Source organism: Saimiri boliviensis, chromosome 12, assembly GCF_048565385.1.
Source record: "Saimiri boliviensis isolate mSaiBol1 chromosome 12, mSaiBol1.pri, whole genome shotgun sequence".
NCBI classification, from domain to species: Eukaryota; Metazoa; Chordata; class Mammalia; order Primates; family Cebidae; genus Saimiri; species Saimiri boliviensis.
Genome location: NC_133460.1, coordinates 13,336,457 through 13,361,564, shown reverse-complemented (window position 1 = coordinate 13,361,564; position 25,108 = coordinate 13,336,457). Strand labels below are relative to the sequence as shown.

The following is a 25,108-nucleotide window of genomic DNA, read 5'->3' as shown; positions in this document are numbered from 1 at the left end:
GAGAAATCCACCAATAGAATTTAATTGACGTTAATAGAATACTCCATTCAACGTCAGCAGAATATATATTCAAGTGTCCACAAAATATATACCTGAATCAACTGTATCTTAGTCCATAAAACAAAACTTTGATAAACGAATTTAAATCATACAGAGTGTGTTCTCTGATGACAGTGGAATCAAAGTAGAAATCAATAACAGAAAGAAAACAGTGAAATCTCCAAATATTTGAAAACTGAATAACACACTTCCGAAAAATTATAGGTCAAAGAGAAAAATCTCAAGGGAAATTTTAAAATGCATTGAACTGAATGAAAATGAAAATACAATATAATAAAATCAGTGCACAGAGTTAAGCAATGTTGATAGGGATAATTTTAGTGCTAAATCCTTACATGAGGAAAGAGGAAAACGCTCAAAGAATAATCCAAGCTACCATCTCAAAAACCTAGGAAAAAATAGTAAAATAAACCTGAAGAAAACAGAAAGAAAGATACAAATAGAAATCAATAAAATGGAAAGAAAACAACAGAGAAAATCAATTAAACAGATGCTAGTATTTTGAAAAGGTCAATAAAATTGACAAACTTCTAGGAAGACTGACAAAAACAAAAAGAAGACACAGTGACTCATGCCTTCAATCCCAGCACTTTGGGAGGCCAAGGCAGGCAGATCATCTGAGGTCAGGAGTCCAAGACCAGCCTGGCTAACATGGTGAAACCCCATTTCTACTAAAAATGCAAAAAAAAAAAAAAAAAAAAAAAAAAAAAAAAAAAAAAAAAAAACAGGCATTATGACAAGTGCCTGTAATCCCAGCTACTTGAGAGACTGAGGCAGGAGAATTGCTTGAACCTGGGAGACAGAGGTCGCAGTGAGCCAAGATCACACCACTGCACTCCAGCTTGGGCAACAAGAACAAAACTCTGTCTCAAAAAATAATAATAATGAAAGACATAAATTGCCAACATCAAAGAAGAAACAAAGATATCACTGCAGATATTGCAGACATCAAAAAGATGATAATAAAGGAATACTATGAACAACTCTATATATACAAATTTAACCAATTTCTTAAAATGTGCAGACTATCGCCTCTCACACAACTTGAAATAGGTAATTTGAATAACCCTTTAACTATTAATTCAGTAACTTAAAACCTTCCAAAAAAGAAGTTTCCAGGCCCAGATGCTTTCACTGAGAAATTCTATCACATGTTTAAAGAAAATACATTTGAAATTACAATGAATTATATATCATCTCTTGTAGAAAATAGAAGAGAAGGGTACTTCTCAATTCATTTTATAAGCTAATATTTCACTGACACCAATACCAGACAAACACAGTAAAACAAAATAAAACTACAGATCAATACCCCTCATAGATATGAGGGCAAAAATCTTATTTAATAAAATATTAGCAAATAGAATTTAGCAATATATTTTTTAAAATACACTTTGAACTAGTATAGTTTATTCCAGGTATGCAAGGCTGACTTAGCATTGGCAAATCAGTCAATGAAATCCACCATATTAACAGGCTAACAATGAAAAATCACACAGGCATATCAACCGATAGAGAAAAAGCATCTTGCAAAATCCAACATTCATTCATATTAAAAAAAAAAAAAAAAAAAACTGTCGTAGAACTAGAAGTAGATAGGAATTTCTTCAATTTGATAAAGAGCATGTGCAAAAAACCTACAATTGCTGTTATACTTAATGGTACAAGACCAAATATCGTCTCCCTATGATTGGGAAAACGTCAAGGATGTGTGCTCTCACCTCTCTTATTCAACAGAGTACTGAAATGTATGGCAAGTGCAGTTAAGCAAGAAAAGAAAAGAAAAAGTGCACAAATCAGAAAGAAAGAAAGAAAACAGTCCCTATTTGCAGGTGACATTATTTTGATTACATATAGAAAATCCCAAGGAATCTCCAAAAGCAAAGAAAGTCCTAGAACAAGTAAGTTCAGCAAGTTTGCAGGATACAAGAGAAATATACAAAAACTCTTTCACATTTCTGCATTTAATGAACACATGGACATTGAAATTAAAAATATGATACCATTTACAATTGCCTTCCCTTCAAAAAATGAAATGCTTAGGGATGAATCTAACAAAACACATACAGGGTATAGGACTTTTATACTGAAAACCATAAATCCCCTACCTCACTCTAGTTCTGGCTCTTACATCAACTGCCCAAGGATCTGTTTAAGATCTCATTATCTGGGCGAACTGACCATTAGACAGATGAGTGATTTTTTTTTTTTTTAAGACAGGGTTTCACCATGTTGGTCAGGCTGGTCTTGAACCCCCGACCTCAGGTGATCCACCCACCTTGGCCTCCAAAGTGCTTGGATTACAGGCATGAGCCACCGTGCCCAGCCAGATGAGTTATTTTTGATGAGTTGCTCTTGATAATTTGGCTGTGGATGAGTTGACCTTAACTCCTAGTGGCTCAGAGGTAGGAGGGAAAAGGCGGAGGTGTAAGTTAGAGCTAAACATGACCCAGGCCTCAAAAGTCATTTTAAGGAATCTGGTCACTCTCCTCAGGGCAATGGGCCTACATCATTTTGCTAGGGCTGCCACAACCAAGTACCACAGGCTGGGAAGTGTCAGCAACAAACATTTATTTTCTTATAGTCTGGAGGCTGAGGTCCAAGATCAAGGTGCCAGCAGGGTTGCTTTCTCTTGAGGCCTCTCTCCCTGGCTTGTAGATGGCTGCCTTCTCCCTGTGCCCTCACGTGGTCTTCCCTCTGCTTGTCTGTCCTAAATCTCTTCTTCTTATAAGGACACAAGTCATAGTGGATGAGGGCCCACCTCTAATGACCTCATTTAACTTTAATCACCTCCCTAAAGGCCGTTCCTCCAAACACAGTCACATTCCAAGGTACTGGACATTAGGACTTCAATATATGAATTGGAGGCGGGTTAGAGGTGGTTCAAGTTTGTGTGGTTTGCTGTCCTCTGGCTTTGCTATGGAAACTGGTGGAAGGTAAGAGAGGAGGCAGGGAGGCCAGTTAGGAGGCTGTCACTATCTCCCAGATAAGAAGGCAGGGGTCCACACTGAGGCAGAGGCACTGCAGGTGGAGAAAAATCTATAAATTCAGCAGTGTCCTAGCCAGGGCTCCCCTAAAAGCAGGCCCCAGACAAGCACTTGGATGCAAGTAGCTCACTTGGGAGGTGACCTCAGGAAGCCCAAGTGGAGACATAGGGAAAGTGTGTCAGGGAAGGGGATGAACCAATAAAGGGTGTACCATGGAGCACGTTATTTCTGTGGGTTCCTGGAGCTCAGTCCCACTGAGGATCATCTAAGCAACCAAACAGAACTGCCCACTGGAGGACAGGGGGCCTGAGGAATTTGCCACCAACTCCCATCCCCCACTGGCTGAAGGGAGTCCCCAGGGGTGGAAGACCCTACAGGTATCCTAATTGGATGTGCACACAGCTAAATGACCTTGGAGATTTAAAAGCAGCCCTAATGGAACTTTCTGTGATGATAAAAAATGTTTTGTGTTGTTCCATGTGATCACCACTAGCCACGTGTTGCTGCTCAGCACTTGGAATGTGGCCACTGCCACTGGGGAACTGAATTTTTCATTTCCTTCTCATTTCAATTTGTTCTACTTTACATAGTCATATGTGGTAGCGGCCACCATATTGCAAAGCACAGCTTTGGAGGAAGCAAAGCAGAGACCTCGCTGTGCACGTATGAAATAGAGTGCTAGCAGGGACAGGGAATTGTTCACCACAGCCCTGCTAACTCTGGAGGGCCAAGGGGCTGGGGAGTGGTAGACTGGCAAGAAGAGATGGAGAGTCAACATGACTTGGTGTTTCACTGGATATAGGGGTAAGTATCTCCAGGTGAGGTGTCTTAGTCTGTTTTGTGCTGTTATAACAAAAATAACTGGAACTGGGCAATTTATAAAGGACGGGAAGCTTTTTTCTCACAGTTCTGGAGGCTGGAAAGTCTAAGATCACAGCATCAGCAAGTTTGGTATCTGCTGAGGACTGCTCTCTGCTTCCAAGATGGCACCTTGATGCTGCATCCTCCAGAAGAAGGAATGCCGTGTCCTCAGATGACAAGATGAGAGGTGAAAGACACAAGCTCCCTCCACCAAGCCCTTTTATAAGGGCACCTAAGTGCATTCAAGTGGGCTCCACTGTCATGATTCCATCACCTTCTAAAGGCCCCACTTCTTAACACTGTTACATCGGCAATCTAACATGAGTTTCAACATGAGTTTGGGAGGAGAACAAACATTCAAACTATACCATGGGGTGTGCTAGGAATGAGATGGCCACAGGTTATGCAGGCAAAGTCTGCAGGGCTGGGCTAGCCAGTGCCGGGGAGCACACTTTGGGCCCTGATGCCTGCTGCGAGAGACAGTCCAGAGAAACGACAAATGGACCCCCTAACTGATCTTCCTGCAAGACTGAGCCTCCCATCCAGATGGCAGAACAGCGACTGTGTGGGAGGAGAGCTTAAGGGCAGAAATACTAGTACATTTGAGGTCTCTCATTGGTATTTCACAGTGCTTTAAAACTGAACATAATTAAAAGCAGCATTCTTTTAGAAAAGCAAAACAAGGTCCCCACCTAAAGAAAGCAATTCAGACAGAACCATGTTGATGACAGACTTGGCAGCACCCTGGCAGTGCCTACGTGCTGATACATTGTAATTTCTTCGATCGTTAGACATATTCTGTTGTTATTCAATCTGACTCCTTTGAAACTGTTGCCAATAACCCAATAAAACAGTTAGCTAAATATATTAATGGCACATTTGCTGTGTATTTGGCTCAAATTAGGTTTACAGGAAATGTATTTCCCAGACCACAAGGCCTCCAAATGCGGAAATTGCTGCGGCTTGGCTCTCCCTGGCCGCAGCCATTGACCCCACCCATCCCTAAACAAAGAACCTCTAGCTAAACCGAGCTCCAGAGCTAGAGCAAGGAGTTGGGGATCTTCCTCGGTTTTCCCAAGAGAAATAATGGGTGTTAGTGTCTGCTAAGGCTGCCCTAACATAATTTATTTTCTTTTTTTTAATTCCAATACAGGGTCTCACTCTGCCACCCAAGCTGGAGTGCAATGGTGCGATCTCAGTTCACTGCCACCTCTGCCTCCCAGGTTCAAGTAATTGTCCTGCCTCAGCCTCCTGAGTAGCTGGGATTATAGGTGTTTGCCACCATGCCCGCCTAATTTTTGTATTTTTACTGGAGGTTGGGTTTCACCGTGTTGCCCAGGTTGGTCTTGAACTTCTGACCTGAAGTGATCCCCCCACCTCGGCCTCCCAAAATGCTGGGATTGTGGGCACCACTGTGCCCGAACAACAGAAATGCATTTTCTTACAGTTGAGGAGACTGGAAGTCCAAGGTCAAAGTGCTAAAACATCAGGTTTCTGGTGAGGGCTCTCTCCCTGACTTGCAGACGGCCACCTTCTTGCTCTGTCCTCACTTGGCCTTTCTTCTGTGTGTGTGAGGAGAGACAGAGAGCTCTTTACTCTCCCCTCCTCTTCTTACATGAGCACCAGTCCTATCAGATTAAGAACCCACCTTATGAACTCATTTAAGTTTAATTATCTCCTTAAAGACCCTATCTCCGGCTGGGCATGGTGGCGCCCATCTGGATAAGGACTTTCACTTGTTCACTATAGAGAGTCCCTGAGCACCTACTAGGACCTCACCTGCAGGTGCTAAGTTCTCTGCTGAGAAGAGTCTTGGCCAGTCCTGGTGGCTCACACCTGTAATCCCAGCACTTTAGGAGGCTGAGGTGGGCCAATCATGAGGTAAAGAGATGGAGACCATCCTGACCAACATGGTGAAACCCCCTCTCTTCTAAAAATACAACAATTAGCTGGGTGTGGTGGCACGTGCCTTTAGTCCCGGCTACTCAGGAGGCTGAGGCAGGAGAACCGCTTGAACCCAGGAGGTGGAGGTTGCAGTGAGCAGAGATCACACTATTGCACTCCAGCCTGATGACAGAGTGAGACAAAAAAAAAAAAGCGCTCTCTCCAAAGACCTTGACATGGGGAGTTAGGACTTCAGCATATGAACTGGGAGTGGAGGAAGACAATTCAGTCCATAACAGGATGATTGAAGACAAATGGTTTAGAGAAGCCACTGACTGGAACAATGAAATGACCAAAAGAGGCCTTGGTCACCTCTGCTGAGAAGGATGCACCCCTGCGGGACTGGATAGTATGGTGGTCAGGAGCATCTCATGCTCATACAACTAATCCTTACCGAGCACCTAGTCTACACCTGACCGTAAGCCAGGTGCCACAGCTGCCGTGGTGAACAAGAAATGCTGCCTGCTCTTGGAGTCTGGCGCATCTAGGAGAAAGTGCAGGACACCGTGGGGGTATATCAGAGCATCCCCAGTCCTGACGTGGAGAGCCCTAGAGGACTTCTCCAAGGACGCAACATTTAAGCTGATGATGGATTTTCCAGGGGAAGGAAGTGGAAATGGGAGCGAAGGAACGTGCCGGCAGTGAGAACAAAAATCTCTGCAAAGGCCTTGAATTAAGACAATGTGGCCCAGAAAGTTCAATGTGTCTGAGAAAAGCCCCCTGCAACACCGGAGCTCCCACCTCCATAGACCAGCTGCTACATGTTGTGAAGATTGTCAATGGTGTTTGTGAGAACTGAATGAAATAATGTCCATAAGCACCAAGCAAGTGCCGGCACATGGGCAGAACTCAAAAACTACTTGCTTTGAAGACTTGGAACCAACCCAAATACCCATCAGTGATAGACTGGATAAAGGAAATGTGGCACATATATGCCATGGAATACTATGCAGCCATAAAAAAGGATGAGTTCATGTCCTTTGCAGGGACACGGATGAAGCCGAAAGCCATCATTCTCAGCAAATTAACACAGGAACAGAAAACACTGCATGTTCTCACTCATAAGTGGGAGTTGAACAATGAGAACACATGGACACAGGGAGGAGAACATCAGAGGGTGGGGGCAAGGGGAGGGAGAGCGTTAGGACAAATACCTAACTCATGCAGGCTTTAAAACCAAGATGGCGGCTTGCTGGGTGCAGCAAACCACCACGGCACGTGTATACCTGTGTAACAAACCTGCATGTTCTGCACGGGTATCCCAGAACTTAAAGTAAAATAAAATTAAACTTTTAAAAAAAAATACTTCCTTTATCATCATCCACTAAATCCTAAGCTCCTTTAGGGCAAGGAGCAGGTATGTGTTGTTTGCCAAAATTATGCCTAACATGAATAAAAAAGGATTTAGTAAATTAATGTACTTATTAAAAGCAATAATAGTAGTAATAGTAGTAATCAAAGTAATACTTAGTGGTATTAGTCATTGGAGTAACAATATTAGCAGCAGTGGTCACAGGAGTAGGAGTATCAGAAGCTCCTGTTACTATGGACCTTCTTGGCAGGGCAGGGGTGCCATGTTGCAGTGAAGAGAGTGTGGGATTTGGAATCAAATAGAGTCGCTCTTCAATCCTGGCCCAGCTGCCTACATTGTTCTGCAAAACAATAAAAACACATTTTCCTCAGCCTCAGTTTCCTCTTTTATATGACAGGGGAAGTGACATGTATCTCACAGGGCTGCTGTGAGGATTGGGGAGGTGTCTGTATGGGCGCTCTGACCGAGTGAGACCACAGTACACGGTGGTTGTTGAGATCACAAGAATGCCACCTCAGCTAACTGAGCTCCAAGCACGGGACACTTAGCCACCTCCTTTGGGGAGAGGCTACGGAGGCCATATGCAAACGTGGGGCCGGGGCTTGCTGCCTCCACAGGCTTCTGCTCACCAGGCAGCCAGTACTTCCCTGGGTTAACGTACCCCAGTTTGCTGCTCACTCTGACATCTCCAGCCCAGGAAATAGTCTCTCTAGCAAGCGACCAAATTGAATTAAACTAGGCAAAAGTTCTCCACTGAAATTCCAGTGGGCAGAGAAAACGTTTTCAACACATGTAACTGTCAAAAAATTCATACCAATCAACAAGAAAAAGCAAAACAACCCAATGGGGAAATAGACCAAGTGTATAACCAGGCAACCCACACCCAACAAAGACTAAGGGTCAGCTAACACACGAAAAAAACATGGAAACAGACATTAAAACAGTGACAAGACCTTTCAGACCTATCAACTGGACAAACAACACAGATTGAAAACATCTGGGGTTGGTGAGCGCCTGAAGAAATGGGTACTTCCATGTCCTGGTGTCTTTGTTTGTTTGTTTAAGGTTTTACTCCGTTAGCCAGGCTGGCGTGCGGTGGAGTGCTCATGGTTCACTGCAGCCTCAACCTCCAGGACTCAAGTGATCCCCCCACCTCATCCTCCCAAGTAACTGGGACAAGAGGTGGGTGGGTCTCACTGCGTTGCCCAGGCTGCTCTTGAACTCCTGGACTCAAGCAATGCTCCCAGGAAGTGCTAAGATTGCAGGCATAAGCCACTGCGCCCAGCCTTACTTTCATGTACTGTTAACATAAAAACGGTAGATGTGGGAGGGCAATTTGACAGTGTCTGTTAAAATCTGAAATGCAGCCAGGTGTGGTGAGGATTGGGGAGGTACCTGTATGGTGACTCAGAGAGAGTGAGACCATAGTGCATGATGGTTATTGAGATGACAGGCTGCCACCCCAGCCAGCTGAACTCCAAGCACCAGACACTTACTACCTTCTTCTTCTTTTTTTTTTTTTTTTTTTTTTTTTTGAGATGGAGTCTCGTTCTATTGCCAGTCTGGAGTGCAGTGGCGCGATCTCAGCTCACTGCAACCTCCGCCTCCCAGGTTCAAGCAATTCTCCTGCCTCAGCCTCCCAAGTAGCTAGAATTACAGCCACATGCCACCACACCTGGCTAATTTTTGTATTTTTGGTAGAGATGGGGGTTTCACCATTTTGGCCAGGCTGGTCTCAAACTACTGACCTTTTGATCTGCCCACCTCAGCCTCCCAAAGAGATGAGATTACAGACGTGAACCACCGCGCCCGGTCTTAACTGCTTTCTTTGAAGAAAGGCTAAGGAAGGTGTATGCACACGTGTGCCCAGGGCTTGCAACTTCCACAAGCTTCTGCTCATGGCATTAAGCCTGGCCGTTTCTGACAGTGCCAGTCACTGGGTGAAGACTGGCGTTCAAGTTCAGGCTACCTAGAATCCCCGGGGTGATGAGTACGTGGTTCCTCCACAGGTTCATTTTATCATCCATTTCATTACCTGTTCCTCTTGCAGGGGCACACCTCCTCTGCCTGGCTCTGTCCTGAACACCGAATGAATGAGCGCCATCCTGTGGAGTCAGAGTCACAGCCCAGCGGGGCAAGCAGCTGTGAACATACCCAGAACCCTATGACATCGGACGTGCTAGGGAGAATAGATACAGGTGGACATTTTCAGAAGCAAGTACCGGGACTCACAGTCACACAAGCACTGCCTCATATGGGGACATGATCAGGAACGAAGAGGCTCTCAGGGAAGGGGTGTGGCCAGGGATGTGGCAATTACAGACAAGGGCAGGGCTAGAAAACCGGATATGGCCAGGGAAGGGAATGCAATCAACAGGAACGTCATCAGGGCATTAGGTTCAGGAATATTCAGTCTCCCCTCCTCTGGTCACATACCAGGATTACATTTCCTTTTACGTTAGATGTGGCCATGTGATGTGTTCTAGCCATGATGTGTAAGTGAAAATGATATATGTCACTTCTGCATGGAAACTTACGATGTCTCCAGATGATGGAGGCTCTGTCTACCAGGATCCCTGAGCGAGGAAGAATTGAACCAAGCCCCCAACAGACCCAGGAGAGACATGAGGCACACCTGAGAATGAAAACCTGGTGATGATCAGCCACCAAGACTAGGATGAGGGGCTGTTTGTTACTGCGGCATCACATGGTCTGGCCTGACAGATACAGTCAGGGATGGGGATGCGATTGGGGTTGCACTTGAGCAGGAAGAGGAATTACTGAGACTCAAGAGCTTCTTCCCCTCCTTTTTTTCTTTTGAGATGGAGTCTTGCTCTGTTATCAGGCTGGAGTACAGTGGTGCAATCTTGGCTTACTGCAACCTCCGCCTCCCAGGTTCAAGCAATTCTCCTGCCTCAGCTTCTCAAGTAGCTGGGACTACAGGAACATGCTACCATGCCGGGCTAAGTTTTTGAATTTTAGTAGAAATGGGGTTTCACCATGTTGTCCAGGATGGTCTCGATCTCCTGACCTCACGATCCGCCGCCTTGGCCTCCCAAAATGCTGGGAGTACAGGCATGAGCTGCCACGCCCCGCCTCCCCTCTCCTTTCCACCCCTCCACCCCAAGCCTCACTCCTCAGATAGAGCTGCCCTCTCTGCCAGAGCCACATCCAGGCCCTTGACACTAAGGAAGACAGACAGGAAAAGACGCCAGCTGTCTTCATCCTCATTCCAGAAATTTCACTTGATTTCCCTGGAAGGGGCCTGGGGAGCTCACCCTCTCTTTCTCTTTATTACATTCTGAGGATTCCTCTTTCCCTCTGTGGAGCCTGCATTTACCCTGAACGCTATCAGCTCCACCGAGCAGCCATAAGCCAGGAGCTGTCAGAAAGAGAATCTGCACAGAAGAAAGTCAAAGCCAGGTTCTTGGGCACAGAAGGGGCCCCTGAGAATGGAGCCCCCGCAATGATGCCAGTTCCCACCAGCAGGCTCTCCAGGGGGTCCAGCCCCCCTGAGGCAGCTAACCACAGCAAACTCTGCCTCCCAGGAGCTACACAGACTGTATTTCAGCAAATCTAAGATGCCATATTGATTGTAGGGTGCATCTTTATGTACCACTAAGAAAGAAAAAACACTGCCAATTAAACCAAGACATGATGTTTTATTATCACTTAGAATTTTTATTTTATATGTATTGAAAGAACTCTCTTGGACTTGTTTAGACATAGATTTTTTATCATACAGCCCTATCATGCATATATAAAATGGGAAGTATCAGCAAAATAAATTGGTCACTGTATCCTAAAACATCTTCACACTCAGAGTTCAACTCTTGTGAGTCTCTTTTCAACTCAGAGGCATTGATGTTTGTGTTTTTCATACAATAGCATCTTCCAGAACAGCAAGAATATAAGCAATGCAACATTTCTTAAAAGACTGTTCTAACACCGTCCCTGAGGTTTTATTCCAAGCAGACATTCATTCATTCTTCAAGTTTCGATATTGGCCCTTTTTAAAAAAAAAAAAAAAAAAAGAAAGAAAATCTTGCCAAAAGGCACGAGGGCAAAGACAGCAATCATGATCAAAGGGCCAACAGCTGCTGCCAGGTGCCGCTGATGATCAGATGAAACCGGATTTCAAAACGTTAAAACGCAGCGGAAGGAAAAACGTGTGTCCTTGAATCTACGACCACCTTCCCTGATTCTGTTTCCAGCCTGTGGTCAGAGAGATCTGAGTTCACATCCCACCACACCACTTCCCAGCTGCGGGATGTATTAATCGAGGTGGGCTGGGATTTGCTGCAGTCTCTCAATCGCAGTGACTAAACAGGAGAAAAGTTCCTTTGACTTCACGCAAATCTGCTGCAGATGTGGCCACGTAGCAATGCGCACGGAACCACTTGGAACTCCATGATTCCAGGACCTCAACACAGCCAAAACCACCAGGGCCAGACAGAGAGAGGCTGGGTAATTACAGAAAGGCTCTTCCTGCTTCAGCCCGGAAGTGGCACCCATCACTTTCACCTACATTTCACTGGCTGGGCTAGCCACATGGCCCAGGCTGGCTGCGGGGCTGGAAGGGGCTTAACTCCAGGGGCTGGAAAATGTTCTTTCCTGGGTTCTCAGGAAGCAGGAAAGACCGAAATATTCATGCCAACAGTTAAGTATACCATGGTAACCTTCAGCCCTCCCTGAGCCTTTTGTTTCCTGTAAAAAGGAGAGGTATACATTTATCTATTTCTGCTGGGCACAGTGGCTCATGCTATAATCCCAGAGCTTTGGGAGGCTGAAGCAGAAGGATCACTTAAGGACAGGAGTTTGAGAACAGCCTGGGCAAATAGCAAGACTCCATCTCTACAAAAAAAAAAAAAAAAAAAATTATAAAGGAGCCAGCTATGGTGGTGCTCAACAGTAATCCCAGCTACTGTGCAGGCTGAGGCAAGAGGAAGACTTGAGTCCAGGAGTTCGAGGCTGCAGTGAGCTATGATCGCACCACTGCATTCTGGCCTAGGTGACACAGCAAAGACCCTGTCTAAAAAAGTAAATAAAATGTTTGATGCCTATTTTATTGGCTGCTGTGAAGGCCAGCTCATGAGTTCGTTTAACATGCTTTGCACTGTGCCTGGCCCAGGGTGCTACAGGGGGGCCTTCCAGGCACCTGTATAGCACACCAGGCAGGCAGGCGGGGGACCGGTGTGTGGAGGAAGACCCGGGGTGTCAGTCTGCTCAGTGCGTGGAGGCAGGAGCACCGCAGGTACCCTGGAGTCCCCAAGACTCCTAGAGGAGTGTTGGGGGGGGGGTTGTGCCAGTGGGCAAAGGGCACCGTCAAGTCCCCACTACCTCTGTTCACCCCCATGCCCGCATTCGCCTGGCACTAGTTGGCCTGAATCAAAAACAACCTTTCCAGCATCAGTTCTTCACTCTGGCTGCCTATTAAAATAAAAAAGGCCAGGCGCTGTGGCTCACACCTGTCATTCCGGCACTTTAGGAGGTCGAGGTGGGTGGATCACTTGAGGTCAGGAGTTGGAGACCAGCCTGGCCAACATGGTGAAACCCCATCTCTACGAAACTACAGAAATTAGCTGGACATGGTAGCAGGCACCTGTATCCCAGCTACTCAGGAGGCTGAGGTGGGAGGATCACTTGAACCTGGGAAGCAGAGGTTGCAGTGAGTTGAGATCGTGCCACTACGCTCCAGCATGGGTGACACAGGGAAACTCCGTCTCAAAAATAAAATAAAATAGGCCAGGTGCAGGGGCTTATGCCTGTAAACCCAGCACTTTGGGAGGCAGAGACGGGTAGATCACAAGGTCAGGAGATCGAGACCATCCTGGCTAACACGGTGAAAACCCGTCTCTACTAAAAATAATAGCCAGGTGTGGTGGCGGGTGCCTGTAGTCCCAGCTACTCGGGAGGCTGAGGCAGGAGAACCCAGGAGGCGGAGGTTGCAGTGAGCCAAGATTGTGCCACTGCACCCCAGCCTGGGCAACAGAGCAAGACTCCGTCTCAAAACAAATAAACGATAAGAGTGTCTGAGACCCACCAGAATTTCTGGAGAGGCCCAGGTTACAGGTAGGTCTTAAAGGCTCCCTGGTGATTCTAAAAGGGCAGCCAGATTAGAGAAGCAGGGGACCCCTCCTGGCACAGCCCTGGGCTCTCACTGGTGCCAGGCCTGTGCAAGGCTCTTCTGTGGCTGTGGGGTTCAATGCCGCCTGCAGCGTGTCCCGTCTGTGAGGCTGGCCAGGCGTCCTCCCCTCCCGGGGCAGAAAAGCCCTGCAGGACCTGCCCAGAGACGCTGAAGTTAGTCTGACTGCAGAATCCAGAAGAAAGGAAGAGAAAGGGAGGAAAGAGAGATGGAGGGAGGAGGGGAGGAAGAAGGGAGAGAGGAAAAGAAGGGAGAGACGGGGGGGGGCGCGGGGGAGAACGGGGAAGGAAAGGAGAGAGTAAAACAGGGAGGGAGGGAGGGAGGGAGGGAAAGAGGGAAGGAAGAAAGGAGGGAAGGGCAGAGGAAGGGAAGGAGGAAAAGGGAGGAAGGGTGAAAGGGAAAGAAGGGAAGAAAGGAGGGCTGGAGGGAGGAAGGAAAGAGACGAAGGGAGGGAAAGAGGGAAAAGGGAGGAAGGAAGGAGAGGAAGTTGGGGGGAGAGATGGATGGCGGGTGGATGTCAGGAAGAATGGATGCGTGCTGGGCGGGCGGGAGAAGGAACGGGAGGGAGGAATGAATGAAGAGGAGGGAGGGAAGGAAAGAAGGAAGGGAAAGTAGACGGGAGAGAAAGTGGTGCGTGGGGGCTGAAGACATGAAGTCGGAAAGGATGCATGAATTAATGAATTAGGGATAGATGAAAGAGGTGAGGAGCAAAGAGCGCGGGCTGCTGCCTCCGGAGCTCCGGTCCCGGGGTCCCGCGAGCAGCCAGGGCGGAGGTCGGGGAAGGCGGGTCTGGGGCCGGAGGCCGGCACGGGGCCTCCGCGGGGCCCTGCTGCCCCCCAGCGGCCATGCGCGGCACTGCAGAGGCGGCGGCGGGACGGGGGGGCCGCTCCCCCCCCACCACGTCCCCGCGCTCCCCCCCCACCCCCACCCCGTCCCCCCGCGTTCCCCGAGCAGCCGCCCCACCCGCCGCTCCCCGCTCCCGACCCGCCGCGCCCGCCGCCAACTCCATCCTCTGCAGCCCGGGCATCCGCTGGAGGGAAGAGAGAGAGACGCGCCTCCCGGAGCTTCCTCCCGAAAAGGTTTTCTCTTCCCTCGTCCGTGAAAAAGGATCACGAGGTGGGGGAGGGGACGGAAATGGTTTAAGTTCATTTAAATTATGTCTGCCGCGGGCAACTCTCCAAGAAAGGGCTTTCCTTTTTCTTTTTCTTTCCTTTTTTTTTTTTTTTTTTTTTTAAGAGGCAAGTTCGAAACACTCAGAGCAGCTCTTTGCTGCAGCCCAGCGGCCGCGGAGAGAGCGTGGGAAGCGGAGGAGGAGCGGCTCCGAGAGGGTCCCCGGGAGCAGGGGGACCCAGGCGTGGCCCTGGCCGTTGGGATCTCTGGGACCAGGCCTGGACCCTCGAAAGGGCGCAGGGGACTGGCTCCTGGCTGCAGCTTTTCCTAGGCGGACTCCTCTAATCCACCTGGAGCCGCGAGGTTGTACTGTGTATCCCCACTTCGCAGATAGGAGCTGGGCCCAGAGAAATCAAGGGCGCACGGCTAGGAAGTGGCAATGCCCTGGTTTTAAGGCGTCAAGACCCATCCTGAGTCCGCAGGCCCCGGGCTCCACCAGCCAGCTCAAAGTGGACGCTAGGATCTCCCCATCCTAAAGGAAAGGATGCTGGGAGCACCCCAAGCTTGCTCAAAGCCACCTGCCTACCGTCTCTGGCCCACGCTTACGTCTGGAAACTCCCACGAGCTCCAGGAGCTGACCTCACACAGCTGCCAGAGCCGGGGGGTGTGCGGGGAGCCAACCCCCAAAGTGGCCGGAGGCTGCAGTCCCTGCCAGCATCCCTGATGACCTCAGCGGTGGGCAGGGAACTCAGGGAGGGGGTCAGGGAGGCTCAGAGGCAGAGCTCACACAATCCCTGCCACCTGTCTCCTGCCTCTCCTCCATGTCAGAGGGACAGTGCTGACTCACTGCTACATTCAGTTAATATTTACGGAGTATCCGCTCGATGCCAGGCGCTAGGTTAGACAGTGAAGAGAGAGTGGTGGGTATGGTTCTTGGTGCTGAAGACCAGCAGTACGAAAGACAGCCAACAAATGAATAAGATGATTTGATATTAATAAGTACTGAGAAAGAAATAAAGCAAGGTGATGCACTAAAAAGTGATGGGTTGGGGACCGGGTGCGGCGACTCACGCCTGGAATCCCAGCACTTTGGGAGGCCGAGGCAGGTGGATCGCTTGAGATCAGGAGTTCGATCTGGCCAACATGGTGAAAGTCCGTCTCTACTAAAAATACAAAAATTAGCCGGGTGTGGTGGCACATGCCTGTAATCCCAGCTACTTGGGAGGCTGAGGCAGGAGAATCGCTTGAACCCGGGAGGCGGAGGTTGCAGTGAGCTGAGATCATGCTACTGCACTCCAGCCTGCGCAATAGAGGGAGACTCTGTCTCAAAAAACAAGTGACAGGTTGGGGTCGCCATTATCGTCGCTCTTACTTGAACCCATCTTTACAATTGCACGTATTACATGGCGGTGTATCCGCAGCGAGCCCTCATTTGTCTCCTGCACCAGGTATGAAGCTCGAAGGCAGAGTCTGTCTTCCCATGCCTGCGCGCCTCCCCCAGGACCTGGCCCTGCAGCAGCTCAGGGAAGACAGCAGAGTTGATCTGGTACTTGTGAGTTAACAGAGCCCAGAGATGGCTGAGAAGCCTCCCTCAAGGCATTTGAACTTGACACTGATTCGGGAAGGGAGATCACAGTGATAGTCAAAGTACTCTGAGCCTTTGCTCTGCTCAGGCGTTTATATCCCTTATCTCCATCAATCTCTGCAGCAGGCCTTTGATGTGGATACCATTGCTAACCCATTCTACAGATGTGGAAGCCAAGGTCACCGCTCTATTAAAGGGGAGCCAAGATCTGAACAGACAGCCTGGTTTCAGCACCCCCTGCCCTCTACAGTCTGCCTCCCCGTGGATGCTACACTCAGGAGAAAATGTTTTAGGAGAGAGAGAAGGAGGGGGTCTGTTACCTTAAGCCAGTCACTTCCCCTCACAGAGCCTCCATTTCCTCAGTCCTGCAAAACAGGGGTGAAGTGGGGTGCCAACCTTGACTGGATTGTTCATTTGGGGGATTGAATGAGATAATACAAGTAACTTGCCTGCCCAGCAAGAAACCTAGATCACTGAACCAAAGGATGAATAAATGAATGAATGAGTCAATGAATGAATTTTATAAATGTTAGTCCCCTTCCTTATCCCTCAATTCTTTAATAGTGAGAAAAAGAAAGAAAAGTCTGCTAGGCTCCTGCTCTGCTCACATTCTTGCATGCCACAAGTGGCCATGTATTTCCTCTAGCTAGTCCCAAATCACGTGCACATGTTGGTGATGCGCTTACATCCTGACTCTAGAGCAGAGCTCATGAGGCAGTAAAGCTCCAGCTTTGGGCTGACGTCTAACGCCAGGGATCTCACCTGAGTCCTTCTGCACAGGGTTTCCCTGAATCAGGCAGACCCAGGTCCAAATCCTCACCTGCCACTTACTTGCTGTGTGACGTCAGGCAGATGGCTTAACTCTTCTGATGCCTGAATCCTTCAGCTGTAAGGAGAACATCTGCCACAGAGGATTCTCCTAAGGATTTCATCTAAGCCCCTTTCCCTGTGAAGTGGTGAGGGTAAGCAGGTCCAGAGGGTAAAGGTTTCATACACACTTGGCTGTGAGCTTCCTGAGCTTCAAGAGGGGCTGAGATTAAGCCATTCATGATTTTTCTTCCTTGTGCTTTTTTTTTTTTTTTCCTGAGCCAGAGTTTCATTCCTGTCACCCCTGTTGGAGTACAGTAGCACGATCTTCGCTCGCTGCAACCTCCACCTCCCGGGTTCAAGTGATTCTTCTCCGTCAGCCTCCCAAGTAGCTGGGATTACAGGCACTCGCCACCACACCTGGCTAATTTTTGTATTTTTGGTAGAGACAGAGTTTCACCATGTTGGCCAGACTGGTCTCGAACTCCTGACCTTAGGCGATCCAGCTGCGTCAGCCTCCCAAAGTGCTGAGATTGCAGGAGTGATCCACCACACCCGGTCCCTCATGCTTTTTTATCATGAGACCTGACTCCCCGGTACCCAAACCACGCCACCTGCCAGTTTCACCTTGGATATCCACACAAGGCCCTGCTTTCTTCTCCAGCCTCACTGCTTCCTCCAGGCCCCAGCTGCCATCACCACCGACTTGAACAGCTCAAGCAGCCGCCCTGGTTATGCACTTCCCCATCCTCCAGACAGCAGCTTGAGAGGTCAACAAAATCCAGATCAGATCCCACCCCAGCTTTGACCCAGCCTTGGCTTCTCACTGACCTCAGAATAAAATGCACACTGCCTACTCTGTGCTGGAGTCTCCATTTGTCCTCGGGCTTCCTCTCCAGACTTCCGCGCCTGGACCGGTGCTCAGACCTGACCTGTGTCTGGAGCTGAGCTGCAGAGGCTGCACCAACCTTTGCTCTCTGCCCTCTGGCTTCTGATTGACTTTGACTAATACGAGGTGAAGCAGGAGATCAGTGGGTCCCCAGCTTCCTCTCTGCTTGGCCTTGGGTGACAGCAGCCGAGTCCCTTGGGTGAGAGCTGCCGGCCGCCTCCTCCAGCCACAGCTCAGGCTGGGTTCCCCTAATGGCGCCTTCCTGGCCCATCAGGACTGAACGTGGTAACAAGTGTCCCGATGCTGCTGGTCCCAAAGTCCTTTGTCACCTCTTTTCAGTTTCTCTCAACCTGATCCACACCTCCATAAAGAGGGAGGCAGAGGCAAGAGGATTACCTGAGCCTGGGAGGTCGAGGCAGCAGTGAGCTGTGATCACACCACTGCACTCCAGCCTGGGCAACAGAGTAAGACCCTGTCTCAAAAAAGCAAAGAGTCCTTTCATTCTTTCATTAAACTTTCACCAATTTCCCCCACCCCTTGAGTATGCTGTCTGTATCCGGCCTGTACAGCAAATGACAATAAGACCCTCATGCTCTCACCCCTGCCTAGCTCCCAGACCCCTCACACAGCAATCCCAGCTACTTTGCTGTGCTCTGGCCATACCTGGCTCCTTTCTGTTCCTCAGATGCACCAAGCCTGTGGCCCCGCTGGTGCCACCTATTTTCTGTTCCATCTACCTTGGGACACTCTTCCTAGATCTTTATGCAGCTGGTCTCAGCCCAAATGTCACTCTTCATAGAGGCTTTCCCTGACCACCTGTCATACCCACTCCTCCATATCCCTCACTTGACTGATACAAATCCGGACTTAACCTCTTCAGTTCTTTGTGGGTGTGTTTTCTGTTTATACCTATAGCAACGTTGGTTCTGGCCAAGCGTGGTGGCTCACACAGCTGTAATCCCAGTGCTTTGAGAGGCTGAGGCAGGAGGATTGCTTCAGCCCAGGAATTTGAGACCAGCCTGGGCAATACAGCAGGACCCCGTCTCTACCAAAATTTAAAAAAAAAAAAATTTCGCCAGGCATTTTGATGTGTGCCTGTAGTCCCAGCTACTTGGGAGGTTGAGGTGGGAGGATTGCTTGAGCCCAGGAGTTCGAGGCTGCAGTGAGCTATGATCTATGACCATTATATTTCCAGCCTGGCTAACAGGTTAAGATCTTGTCTTAAAAAAAAAAAAAAAAAAAAAAAAAAAAGAGTTAGTTCCACAAGGGTAGTCTTGTTTTTCCACTAGTCTTTTCGTTCACTGCTGTAGTCTTGGCAGTAGTGAACATAAGGGGTCTTGGTGAATATTTGTGGAATTAATATAAGAGTGTTGTGTTCACTCTGGAGAGACTGAGGACACTCACCCTGGAACCATTGAAGGCAGAGGGTCCCCTGGGGTATCTTTTCCAGGTTATGATCAGTTCTTTCTTGCCTCAAATCTCGCCACATCCCCTCTCAGGGTCCCCAGACCCCCTCACTTCAGTAACATTCCTAGCTGTGCTTCCTGAGAAGTAGCTGGGTGCTGATGGCACAGGACTCAGACACATTTGGGTTTCAGTCCTGGCTCTGCTATGCCCATCACCTCTCTGGGCCTTAGTTCCGCCCTCTATTAAAAAAGAAACCCAAATGGTACCTAGCATACAGGGGCATGGAAAGGAGCAATGAGACCCAGGCACGGAAGCCAGCCAGCACTGCCCTGCCCCATGCCAGGGATTTGAAGAGCATCGAAGAGAATGGGATGCTGAGGGGTCCCTGAGAAAGGGGCCCTGGATCTTCCCACCCAGCCTAAAGCCCCGTTAGGGGAGGTGGGTGGGCCTGTGAGGGTGGAGGCAGTGCCTAGGCTGACGCAGCTGGGAAGGGCTTCCAGAGCTCTCCATGCACAAGCAGGTGTGCAGAAGTGTGGGAGTCCCAGGCACGTGAGAGCAATGGGGATGTGGCGAAGGATGCAGGTGGCTTCAGAAAAGCTCAGTAACAGGCCAGGCGCAGTGGCTCATGCCTGTAATCTCTGCACTTTGGGAGGCCGAGACAGGTGGATCACCAGAGGTCAGGGGTTCATCATTTCCAAAGAAGATATACAATATGTTTCATTGGTCTATATGTCTGTTTTTCTGCTAGAACCATACTGCTTTGATGACTACAGCTTTGTAATAGTTTGAAATCAGGGGATGTGATGTCTCCAGCTTTCTTCCGTATGGCCAAACAGATATATGAAAAGGTGCTCAACATCACTAATCATCGGAGAAATGCCGACAAAACCACAATGATAGATCACCTCACACCTGTTAGGATGACTATTATATATAAAAAGATAAGCGTTGGCGAGTGCTGATCAGGGTGTAGAGAAAAAGAAATGCTTGTACACTGTTGGTGGAAATGCAAATTAGTGTAGCCAGTAGGGCAAATAGTAAGGAGTTTTCTCAAAAAAAGAAAAAACTTGGTTTTGTTTGTTTGTTTGTTTGTTTGTTTTCAAAAAACCAAGGACTATAAGATCCAGCCATCAAACTTCTGGGTACACATCTGAAGGCTGTGAAATCAGTATGTTGAAGGACATGCACATCTTGTTTGTTGCAGCTCTATTCACAGTAGCCAAGATGTGGAAAGAACTAAGTGTCCATAAGTAAATGAACGAAGAACATCATTCAGCCGTAAAAAGGAAGGAAATCCTGCCCTTTGCGACGACACGGAGGAACTTAGAGGAAATTATGGGAAGTGAAATAAGCTAGACGCAGAAAGACAAACGATATATGATCTCATTTATATGTGGAATATTAAAAAGTTGAATTCATAGAAGTAGAGAGCAGAACAGTTGTTACCGGGGACATGGGGAAATGTTGGTCAAAGGGCACAAACATTCAGTTATAACATGAACAAATTCTGGAGATCTGGTGTACATGGGTGATGATGGATGTGTTAACTAATTTGATCGTGGTCATCATTCGACAATGTATTATGTCTATCAAATCATGGGTCACGTATCTTAAATATATACGATCTTTTGTTGTCAATTAGATACTTAAACAAACAAACAAACAAACTCCAATATATGCAACTGCTGAATTGGAGTTGGAATCGAATTTTACAAACTTCAGTAACTCACACTCCATCATCAATGTTTCTGTGCTGTATTCTGGTACCACCTATACGACTATTAACTTAATAGTCTTCTTTAAAAAGAGTCAATTTTAAAAAATTAATTTATTTAAAAGGAAACTTTACTTTGCCACCCTACATGGAAAATTGGTCTCATTTTCCATGAATAGGAGGTAGTCATAAAAATGAATATGATAGGAACACACCAGTGTTTTGTACGGTTAGTAGGATTTTATCTTTTCTCTTGAAGGCTCTGAATCTGAGGCCAGTGCTCTATTTATTGATAAAAATCACCAGTGTTCAGATTTTAGGGATGTGTTAAAGACATATTATCACCAACTTGAGACTTTCTCATAATTATAAGGCTTTTGAGATAATTGATCTGGGAAGAATTTTCTCATTATGCAACTCAACGTTATCTAACACTCTATTTTCACCAAAAATTATCTTCTTTACCATCTAAAATCGTGTATCGTTGTGGGTCTGTGTCTGTAGTACAGAAAATTGGTGCTCTCAACATGTCCACGGCCTTCTGGAAGTTTCTCAGCTTCCTTTGCAGATGGCTGGATCATGTGACTTGTTCTGAGCATTGGCTGGTGAGTGCTGCTATTGGGTTGTGACAGTGAAGTGCCGTGTCACTACTGGGCTGTGGCAGTGACGTGCTGGTGGCCTTTTCCCATCTCCCCTTTGCATTCCATCGTCCCTCCCTGGATGCCAGATATCATAGCCACAGGGACACCCGGACTCTGCAAGAGTGAAAAATACATTTACTGAGATTTCAGGTTAATCTGTTACTGCAGCATAGTCCAGCGCTGTCCAATCTTTTGGCTTCCCTGGGCCACATTGGAAGAACTGTCTTGGGCCACACATAAAAGACAGTAACACTAATGATGACTGATGAGCTTAAAAAAAGTGGGGGGGCCATGCATGAATGTCCTAATGTTTCATGAAAGTTTTCGAATTTGTGTTGGGCTGCATTCAAAGCCATTCTGGGTCGCATGCGGTCTGCGGACTGCAAGTTGGACAAGCTTGGCTTAGGCTATTCTGACTGTTGTGGACATGTGGCCCCCACTTGGAAATATTCTCTTTGAAAAACTTTTGTTTTTTTGAGATAGAGTCTCACTCTCTTATCCAGGCTGGAGAGCAGTGGTGCGATCTCTGCTCACTGTAACCTCTGTCCCTGGAGTTTGAGCAAACCTCCCGCCTCAGCCTCCCGAGTAGCCGGGATTACAGGGGCTCACCACCACACCTGCCTAAGTGTTGTATTTGTAGTAGAGACAGGTTTTTTCCATCTTGGCCAGGCTGATCTCAAACTCCTGACCCCAAGTGATTTGCCTGCCTCAGCCTCCCAAAATGCTGGGATTACAGGCGTGAGCCACCATGCCCAGCCTCTCTTTGAAAAACGTTTGATCAATGTTGGACCTTCTCAGCTGGGCCCCTTATTCCCTTTCTCCTCCTCTCCTCCCTTACTGCCTCCTATTCTTCCTACTCTTCTTCCTCCTCCCCTCCCCATGCCTTCAGCTAACTCCCTGTCTCTGATTACCCAACACCACTCTGGGCTCTGCTTGCAGACTCACAGCCTATAAAGCTTGAAAGGGGCCTCTGCATTATTTCAGTCAGGCGAACTCCACAGGTAGGAGTTACTTCTCCACACCTCTGCTAGTATCACTTGCATACCTGCAGGAACGGGAAGCTCACTTCCTTTCAAGGTAGCCCTTCCCATCACAGGGCAGCTCCATCGAAGAGACCCTTTTTCTTGTGATTAATAGGACAACATTTCTAACCCCAGCCATTTCTACTCTTCCTCACGCAGAGTTCTGCAGAATTGCTGTCCCTGACTCCAGACAGCCCTTCAGAGGCCCAGGAAGAAGTCTCAAGCCTTCTCAGGCTTGTTCAAGTCACAAGGAACACACACCCAATGGAGGATTCCGGCAATGTGCCGTGTGGTAGAAATGTCAGCCCACAACTCAGGTGTATGGGAAATATCACTCTCTATTCATTCACTTCATGCCATGGTTGGGATATGTGTCTCCTCCAAATCTCATGTTGAAATGTGATTGCCAATGTTAAAGGTGGTGCCTGGTGGGAAATGGGGACAAATCTCTCTTGAATGTCTTGGGGCCCTCCTGGCGGTAATGAGTGAGTTCTCGTTCTATTCATGTTGGATCTGGTTGTTAAAAAGAACCTGGGAAAGATGATGACCAGAGGTTGCAAAGGGTAGTGGGGGCTGCAGGGAGGTAGCTGGTGGTGGAGAGGAATGGGGAGGGCTAATGAGTACAAAATAATTAACAAGAATGAATAAGGAGGGCCAGGTGCAGTGGCTCATGCCTATAATCCAAGCACTTTGGGAGGCTGAGGTGGGCAAATCACCCGAAGTCAGGAGTTTGAGACCAGCCTTGCCAACATGGTAAAACCCCATCTCCACTAAAAATATGGGTGTGGTGGCATGCGTCTGTAGTCCCAACTACTCAGGAGGCTGAGACAGGAGAATTGCTTGAACCTGGGAGGCGCAGGGAATCAAGATGGTGCCACTGCACTCCAATCTGGGCAACAGAGCAAGACTCTGATTCAGAAGAAAGAGAGAGAGAGCGAGAGAGAGAGAGAGAGAGAAGGGAGGGAGGGAGGAAGGAAGGAAAGAAAGAAAAGAAAGAGAAGGGAGGGAGGGAGGGAGGGAAGGAAGGGAGGAAAAGAAAGAAGAGAGAGAGAGAAGGAAGGAAAGAAGGAAAGAGAAAGAAGAAAGAAAAGGAAGGAAGGGAGGGAGGGAACGAAAGAAAGAGAAGAAGCACGAATACAGGCCATGACATGAACGAACCTTGAGAACATTATTCTAATTAAGAGAAGCAAGTCTCAAAGAACCATATAGGATTGAATTTATATGAAATGTCCAAGATAGGCAAATCTACAGACGCAGAACATAGATCAGTGGTTGTTCAAGGCTGGGAGAGTGGGGTGTGGGAGAGTGCGGGGTGATGGCTAAGGGATGAGTATGTTATTGGAATAGTGAAAGTGTTTTTAAATTGATGGTGATGATCGACGCACAACTGTGTAACTATATGAAAAACAAATGAAATGTAAGAAAATAGCTTACATTCCTTACACTTAGAAAATGGGGAGCAGGGAACGGAGGCAGGTGAAGATGGAGAGATCAGCAGAGCAAAGCTGAAAACCGTTAGGTTTACACAGGTGGATCGGGAGCCCAGCCACGGAGACAGCATCAGGGCAGGGGAGTCTGAACAGGGACAGGATCACTGTGCATCGGCCTGCGCGTTCCCTCACCAAGGCACCCTATAGAAGGACGCATGGGGGCTCAATTTACCCAGGCTCTGCTTACCAAGGCCGGGCCCACACGGCTGATGCTGGCCCCAGGCTGCTGTTTCTAACTCACACCAGGGCCCTGTTTGGGGCTCACGACCCTGCAGCCAAGCTGACTCAGTCCTGCTCTAACAAAGCTTTGAGACCACGTTCCTCCCACGTCTGGGTCCATGGGTCTCTGCGAGGGCTGATCCCAGCACTGGTCCAAGAGCAAACATGACCCAGGACCGGCCAATCAGAGTGCTCCATCCCCTTGAACACAGGGACTGGTTCACAGACAAACAGGCGATCTAAAATGATCCAATAAGATTCTCTCTCCCAAGAACTGGAATCCTGAATGAAGTGACCCAGTGCTGGAAAGTGACTGCAGCTATTTCATCGTGATGGTGAAGCTGTGAGCAGAGTGCTGCCAGGCCCTGCCTCCCAGTCCCCCATCCAGCTGTGGCAGTTCAGCGGCCCCTCCAGCAGGCTGATTCACCCCACACCCCTGCCACGGAGCCTGTGTTTTCTGCCTGCGTTGCTCTCTCTCTCTTGCAACCAGACTGGACCCTGTGAGTGCTGTATGATCTGGCAAGGGGTCTCCCCAGCCAAGCACCCCCTGAGCACAGCCTCGGGAAGGTTCTTCTGCGCACTCTGCAAGGTCTTTGTCTCTATGTGCTTCTCGGTACATAAAAGGTCAATAGCAACTTTTTCAAGGTAACTCTATCAACTGGCCAGGAAACCCTTCCCGGGCTTCCTCTCCAGCTTCCTGAGGTTAATCTGACCCCAAAGGAGAGGCAGAGGGTGCCAGAAGCAGACCCTGCTGGGTGCCAGGATACTGGTGGACTCTGGGACTTTGGGCAGAGTGTCACCCCTCTCAGGCCTTCAGTTTCCAAATTAGAAAAATGAGAGGGTCAGAGTGGACCCAACAGTTCCCGTTTACAGAGACAGAGAGGGTTGGGGATGGTAGTATGGTTAGGAACGTGG

General features: G+C 48.2%; 1 long non-coding RNA gene across 2 annotated transcripts in view; it reads right to left on the bottom strand.

Annotated features, from left to right (window-relative positions):
• LOC120367355 (uncharacterized) overlaps positions 1-25,108 on the bottom strand; it is a 156,058-nt gene that overhangs the window by 62,654 nt on the left and 68,296 nt on the right. Inside the window, exon 4 of one of the 2 annotated variants that reach the window (XR_012512737.1) lies at positions 18,917-21,576. The exons of the other annotated variant lie outside the window; for it this stretch is intronic. This is a non-coding gene — a long non-coding RNA (uncharacterized LOC120367355). Of the gene's footprint in view, positions 1-18,916; positions 21,577-25,108 lie in introns of those variants that run through there. 2 annotated transcript variants of the gene reach the window in all.